Here is an 8,270-nt window from a genome sequence, read left to right on the forward strand (position 1 = left end):
AAGACTCTAAACACACTTTAAACACACTCTAAACACACTCCAAAAACACTCTAAACACACTTTAAACACACTCTAAAAACACTCTAAACACACTTTAAACACACTCTAAAAAGACTCTAAACACACTTTAAACACACTCTAAACACACTCCAAAAACACTCTAAACACACTTTAAACACACTCTAAAAAGACTCTAAACACACTTTAAACACACTCTAAACACACTCCAAAAACACTCTAAACACACTTTAAACACACTCTAAAAACACTCTAAACACACTTTAAACACACTCTAAAAACACTCTAAACACACTTTAAACACACTCTAAACACACTCTAAAAACACTCTAAACACACTCTAAACACACTTTAAACACACTCTAAAAACACTCTAAACACACTCTAAACACACTTTAAAAACACTCTAAAAACACTCTAAACACACTCTAAAAACACTCTAAACACTTTAAACACACTCTAAAAACACTCTAAACACACTCTAAACACACTTTAAAAACACTCTAAACACACTCTAAACACACTCTAAAAACACTCTAAACACTTTAAACACACTCTAAAAACACTCTAAACGCACTTTAAACACACTTTAAAAACACTCTAAACACACTCTAAACACACTCTAAAAACACTCTAAACACTTTAAACACACTCTAAAAACACTCTAAACGCACTTTAAACACACTCTAAAAAGACTCTAAACACACTTTAAACACACTCTAAAAACACTCTAAACACACTTTAAACACACTCTAAACACTCTTTAAACACACTCTTAAAAACACTCTAAACACACTTCAAACACACTCTAAAAACACTCTAAACACACTTTAAACACACTCTAAACACTCTTTAAACACACTTTAAACACACTTTAGACACAATTTAAACACACTCTAAACACACTTTAAAAACACTAAACACACTTTAAACACACTCCAAAAACACTCCAAAGACACTTTAAACACACTTTAAACACACTCTAAACACACTCCAAAAACACTCCAAAGACACTTTAAACACACTTTAAACACACTCTAAACACACTCTAAACACACTCCAAAAACACTCCAAACACACTTTAAACACACTTTAAACACACTCTAAACACACTCCAAAAACACTCCAAACACACTTTAAACACACTTTACACACTCTTTAAACACACTTTAGATCCTTTTGTTTTGTTTTGCTACAATTTTAGTTTGAATCTTGAGGAATTCAGGTTTGATTAAATATCGAGTTTATTGTTCATAAATATCGTTTCCTTCTTCTTGATGTAAAATTAGAGAAATTAAACTTCAATTATGTTCTTCTTTATTATTGAATATAAATGAATCAATGTTTTTGTGATTCTGTAAAAACGATAAAAGTTTTAAATAATTTCAACCAAAAATAAAACTGTTCTTTTCATTCCAGGTCAAATTTTCAGTTTGAAGACTCAAGATGAGTTCAACACATTTTCTGTGAATTGAAAGGAAAATACTGTTTCTTAATCATATAATTATAGTTTCAACGTGTTTTTGATGTTTTTTGTTCATTATGTAAATAGGAATTTTATGCTTTGTTTAGTTTAAACCTGAACCATTCATGATAAACCATGTGTTCTTTATGAAGGAAAACTTTCTTTTATATATATAATACATACATACATATATATGTATATATATATATACATACATACATACATACATACATATATATGTATATATATATACATACATACATACATACATATATATATATATATATATATATATATATATATATATATATATATATATATATATATATATACCTCCCAGGCCTCTGGAGGCATATATATATATATATATATATGTATATATATATATATATATATATATATATATATATATATATATATATATATATATATATATATACATACATACGTACATATATACATACATATATATATATAGCTCCCAGGCCTCTGGAGGAGGACCCGAGCTTGAGTAATCTGATTGTCTAATAAATTGGGTATAAAGTGAACAACAGAGGGGACCAAGCACAGCCCTGTCTCATCCCTTTGTCCAAAGTCAGTGAGTCAATTTCTTATTCTTGATTTTGGGCCATTGTAACGAGACTAAATATTTGTATAATTCAATCCTTGATTTGAAATGTGTTTGTGTGAATAAATAAGTCCAGCTACAGAATCTGTGTGTGTCTCATTGTGTGTAAAGATGGTCTTATGTTGTCTTGTGTGTGTCTCATTGTGTGTAAAGATGGTCTTATGTCCTCTTGTGTGTGTCTCATTGTGTGTAAAGATGGTCTTATGTCCTCTTGTGTGTGTCTCATTGTGTGTAAAGATGGTCTTATGTCATCTTGTGTGTGTCTCATTGTGTGTAAAGATGGTCTTATGTCCTCTTGTGTGTGTCTCATTGTGTGTAAAGATGGTCTTATGTCGTCTTGTGTGTGTCTCATTGTGTGTAAAGATGGTCTTATGTCCTCTTGTGTGTGTCTCATTGTGTGTAAAGATGGTCTTATGTCCTCTTGTGTGTGTCTCATTGTGTGTAAAGATGGTCTTATGTCATCTTGTGTGTGTCTCATTGTGTGTAAAGATGGTCTTATGTCCTCTTGTGTGTGTCTCATTGTGTGTAAAGATGGTCTTATGTCCTCTTGTGTGTGTCTCATTGTGTGTAAAGATGGTCTTATGTCGTCTTGTGTGTGTCTCATTGTGTGTAAAGATGGTCTTATGTCCTCTTGTGTGTGTCTCATTGTGTGTAAAGATGGTCTTATGTCCTCTTGTGTGTGTCTCATTGTGTGTAAAGATGGTCTTATGTCCTCTTGTGTGTGTCTCATTGTGTGTAAAGATGGTCTTATGTCCTCTTGTGTGTGTTCTTTAGGACTTGGGGGTTTGGGGCTAAAGGAGGAGACGAGGTCGTGTGGTTTCTGAGCTGGAGGTGGGTTTGTGTCGGTGTATTTCCTGTTTCTCTCTCGCTTCTCGACTCTGAACGTGTCAGAGGCCCCTGTGGGCCCCTGTGGGCCCCTGTAGGCCCCTCCCTGTGGGCCCCTGTAGGTCCCTCCCTGTGGGCCCCTGTGGGCCCCTGTAGAGACGGAGTTTGAAGTTTGAAGCCGAGAAACAAAACGACCACAAAGAACCACACAGACCACAAACTGGAGACGCCAGAGCGAAGAGCGAGGAAAGAGAAACTGAGACGAGCCAGAGGTGAAGAGTCACCTCCTGCTCCTGCTCCTGCTCCTCCTCCTGCTCCTCCTCCTGCTCCTCCTCCTGCTCCTCCTCCTGCTCCTCCTGCTCCTCCTGCTCCTCCTCCTGCTCCTCCTCCTGCTCCTCCTCCTGCTCCTCCTCCTGCTCCTCCTGCTCCTCCTCCTGCTCCTCCTGCTCCTCCTCCTGCTCCTCCTGCTCCTCCTCCTGCTCCTCCTCCTGCTCCTCCTCCTGCTCCTCCTGCTCCTCCTCCTGCTCCTCCTCCTGCTCCTCCTGCTCCTCCTCCTGCTCCTCCTCCTGCTCCTCCTGCTCCTCCTCCTGCTCCTCCTCCTGCTCCTCCTCCTGCTCCTCCTGCTCCTCCTCCTGCTCCTCCTCCTGCTCCTCCTGCTCCTCCTCCTGCTCCTCCTCCTCCTCCTGCTCCTCCTCCTCCTCCGTGCTGGTGCTGGTGGTGTTGTTGTTGTTGTTGTTGTTGTTGTTGTTGTTGTTGTTGTTGTGTTTCCTTGAGTCCTCCGGCTCATCCCTGATCCTGGTTGGCTGCTGCTTCCTGGCCTCTGATTGGAGGAATCCACCTGTAGCTCCTCCCAGTTCAGAGCAGCTGCTCTTTGTGTCTGTGACACGAGTCACACAGTAAACAACAACACACAGTAAACAACAACAACACACAGTAAACAACAACAACACACAGTAAACAACAACACACAGTAAACAACAAGAACATACAGTAAACAACAACAACACACAGTAAACAACAACTACAACACAAAGTAAACAACAACAACACACAGTAAACAACAACAACACACAGTAAACAACAACACACAGTAAACAACAAGAACATACAGTAAACAACAACAACACACAGTAAACAACAACTACAACACAAAGTAAACAACAACAAGACACAGTAAAAAACAACAACAACATACAGTAAACAACAACTACACAGTAAACAACAACACACAGTAAACAACAACAACACACAGTAAACAACAACACACAGTAAACAACAACAACACACAGTAAACAACAACACACAGTAAAGAACACCACACAGTAAAGAACAACACACAGTAAACAACAACACACAGTAAACAACAACAACAACACACAGTAAACAACAACAACAACACACAGTAAACAACAACACACAGTAAACAACAACAACACACAGTAAACAACAACACACAGTAAAGAACACCACACAGTAAAGAACAACACACAGTAAACAACAACACACAGTAAACAACAACAACAACAACAACACACAGTAAACAACAACAACACACAGTAAAAAACAACAACACACAGTAAACAACAACACACAGTAAAAAACAACAACACACAGTAAACAACAACACACAGTAAACAACAACACACAGTAAACAACAACACACAGTAAACAACAACAACACAGTAAACAACAACACACAGTAAAAAACAACACACAGTAAAAAACAACAACACACAGTAAACAACAACACACAGTAAACAACAACACACAGTAAACAACAACACATAGTAAATGTGGGCGGGGCTTACTCAGAGAAGGATAAATGTCTGAGTTCCCGGTCCTGATCCCCAGATTGAGAATGACTCTTGGATGAGTCCAGATGAAACAACTGAATCTTTTTCTACAATTCATATGAAAATGAGGTCCATAATTGCACTTATAGTTTTTATAACTATTGTTATAATCACAACATCCTAAACTAAGACTTCTGGAACAAGGTGAATATCAGACATGAACAATCAAGAGAGAGAGAGAGAGGGACCTCATGCTGGGACCTCATGCTGGGACCTCATGCTGGGACCTCATGCTGAGACCTCATGCTGAGACCTCATGCTGGGACCTCATGCTGGGACCTCATGCTGAGACCTCATGCTGGGACCTCATGCTGAGACCTCATGCTGGGACCTCATGCTGGGACCTCATGCTGAGACCTCATGCTGAGACCTCATGCTGAGACCTCATGCTGGGACCTCATGCTGGGACCTCATGCTGGGACCTCATGCTGGGACCTCATGCTGGGACCTCATGCTGAGACCTCATGCTGGGACCTCATGCTGGGACCTCATGCTGGGACCTCATGCTGAGACCTCATGCTGGGACCTCATGCTGAGACCTCATGCTGGGACCTCATGCTGGGACCTCATGCTGAGACCTCATGCTGAGACCTCATGCTGAGACCTCATGCTGGGACCTCATGCTGGGACCTCATGCTGGGACCTCATGCTGAGACCTCATGCTGGGACCTCATGCTGGGACCTCATGCTGGGACCTCATGCTGGGACCTCATGCTGGGACCTCATGCAGGGACCTCATGCTGAGACCTCATGCTGGGACCTCATGCTGGGACCTCATGCTGAGACCTCATGCTGGGACCTCATGCTGGGACCTCATGCTGGGACCTCATGCTGAGACCTCATGCTGGGACCTCATGCTGGGACCTCATGCTGGGACCTCATGCTGAGACCTCATGCTGGGACCTCATGCTGGGACCTCATGCTGGGACCTCATGCTGAGACCTCATGCTGGGACCTCATGCTGGGACCTCATGCTGGGACCTCATGCTGAGACCTCATGCTGGGACCTCATGCTGAGACCTCATGCTGGGACCTCATGCTGAGACCTCATGCTGAGACCTCATGCTGGGACCTCATGCTGGGACCTCATGCTGGGACCTCATGCTGGGACCTCATGCTGAGACCTCATGCTGGGACCTCATGCTGGGACCTCATGCTGAGACCTCATGCTGGGACCTCATGCTGAGACCTCATGCTGGGACCTCATGCTGAGACCTCATGCTGGGACCTCATGCTGGGACCTCATGCTGGGACCTCATGCTGGGACCTCATGCTGAGACCTCATGCTGGGACCTCATGCTGGGACCTCATGCTGAGACCTCATGCTGAGACCTCATGCTGGGACCTCATGCTGAGACCTCATGCTGAGACCTCATGCTGGGACCTCATGCTGAGACCTCATGCTGGGACCTCATGCTGAGACCTCATGCTGAGACCTCATGCTGGGACCTCATGCTGAGACCTCATGCTGGGACCTCATGCTGAGACCTCATGCTGGGACCTCATGCTGGGACCTCATGCTGAGACCTCATGCTGGGACCTCATGCTGAGACCTCATGCTGGGACCTCATGCTGAGACCTCATGCTGGGACCTCATGCTGGGACCTCATGCTGAGACCTCATGCTGAGACCTCATGCTGGGACCTCATGCTGAGACCTCATGCTGAGACCTCATGCTGAGACCTCATGCTGAGACCTCATGCTGGGGCCTCATGCTGGGACCTCATGCTGGGACCTCGGTGGGGCCTCATGCTGGGGCCTCATGCTGGGACCTCTTGCTGGGACCTCGGTAGGGGCTGAGTGAGTCAGGGCTCACTCGGGGCCTCTCCTGCAGTGACTCATGGTTCATGATGACGTTGTTTGGTGGTGAGTCTGAAACATCAGCTTCACTTTAGTTTCAAATCTTCAGTGTCAATGTTTGATCAAATGATCTCCTTTTCTTCTGTTTTTATGATTCATGTCTTTCTGACTCCTCCCACTGGAAAAACCCTAAGTTTCACATGAGATTTAACCCTGAGGCCCTTCCCCATTGTGGTCATGAACCTGAGAACCTGACGGAGCACGTTTGTCCTGATGGAGGAGAAACTGTAATAAAGCTTCAGTTATTACAGGGTTTACAGGGTTTACAGGGTCTACAGGGTCTACAGGGTCTACAGGGTCTACAGGGTCTACAGGGTCTACAGGGTTTACAGGGTCTACAGGGTTTACAGGGTCTACAGGGTCTACAGGGTCTACAGGGTCTACAGGGTTTACAGGGTCTACAGGGTTTAAAGGGTTTACAGGGTTTACTGGGTTTACAGGGTCTACAGGGTTTACAGGGTTTACAGGGTTTACAGGGTTTACAGGATCTACAGGGTCTACAGGATCTACAGGGTTTACAGGGTCTACAGGGTTTACAGGGTTTACAGGGTTTACAGGGTTTACAGGGTCTACAGGGTCTACAGGGTCTACAGGGTTTACAGGGTCTACAGGGTTTACAGGGTCTACAGGGTCTACAGGGTTTACAGGGTCTACAGGGTCTACAGGATCTACAGGGTTTACAGGGTCTACAGGGTTTACTTGGTCGACAGGGTCTAAAGGGTCTACAGGGTTTACAGGGTTTACAGGGTTTACAGGGTCTACAGGGTTTACAGGATCTACAGGGTCTACAGGGTTTACAGGGTCTACAGGGTCTACAGGGTCTACAGGATCTACAGGGTCTACAGGGTTTACAGGGTTTACAGGGTTTACAGGGTCTACAGGGTTTACAGGGTCTACAGGGTTTACAGGGTTTACAGGGTTTACAGGGTCTACAGGGTCTACAGAGTCTACAGGGTCTACAGGGTCTACAGGGTTTACAGGGTCTACAGGGTTTACAGAGTCTACAGGGTCCACAGGGTATACAGGGTCTACAGGGTCTACAGGATCTACAGGGTTTACAGGGTCTACAGGGTTTACTTGGTCGACAGGGTCTAAAGGGTCTACAGGGTCTACAGGGTTTACAGGGTTTACAGGGTCTACAGGGTCTACAGGATCTACAGGGTCTACAGGGTCTACAGGGTTTACAGGGTCTACAGGGTCTACAGGGTCTACAGGGTCTACAGGGTCTACAGGGTCTAAAGGGTCTACAGGGTCTACAGGGTTCACAGGGTTTACAGGGTCTACAGGGTTTACAGGGTCTACAGGGTTTACAGGGTCTACAGGGTTTACAGGGTCTACAGGGTTTACAGGGTCTACAGGGTCTACAGGGTCTAAAGGATCTACAGGGTCTACAGGGTCTACAGGGTTTACAGGGTCTACAGGGTTTACAGGGTCTACAGGGTCTACAGGGTTTACAGGGTTTACAGGGTCTACAGGGTTTACAGGGTCTACAGGGTCTACAGGGTCTACAGGGTCTACAGGGTTTACAGGGTCTACAGGGTCTACAGGGTCTACAGGGTCTACAGGGTTTACAGGGTCTACAGGGTTTACAGGGTCTACAGGGTCTACAGGGTCTACAGGG

Source organism: Eucyclogobius newberryi, unplaced genomic scaffold, assembly GCF_026437365.1.
Source record: "Eucyclogobius newberryi isolate DKJ021-1_F unplaced genomic scaffold, fEucNew1.0.hap1 SCAF_109, whole genome shotgun sequence".
Lineage (NCBI taxonomy): Eukaryota > Metazoa > Chordata > Actinopteri > Gobiiformes > Gobiidae > Eucyclogobius > Eucyclogobius newberryi.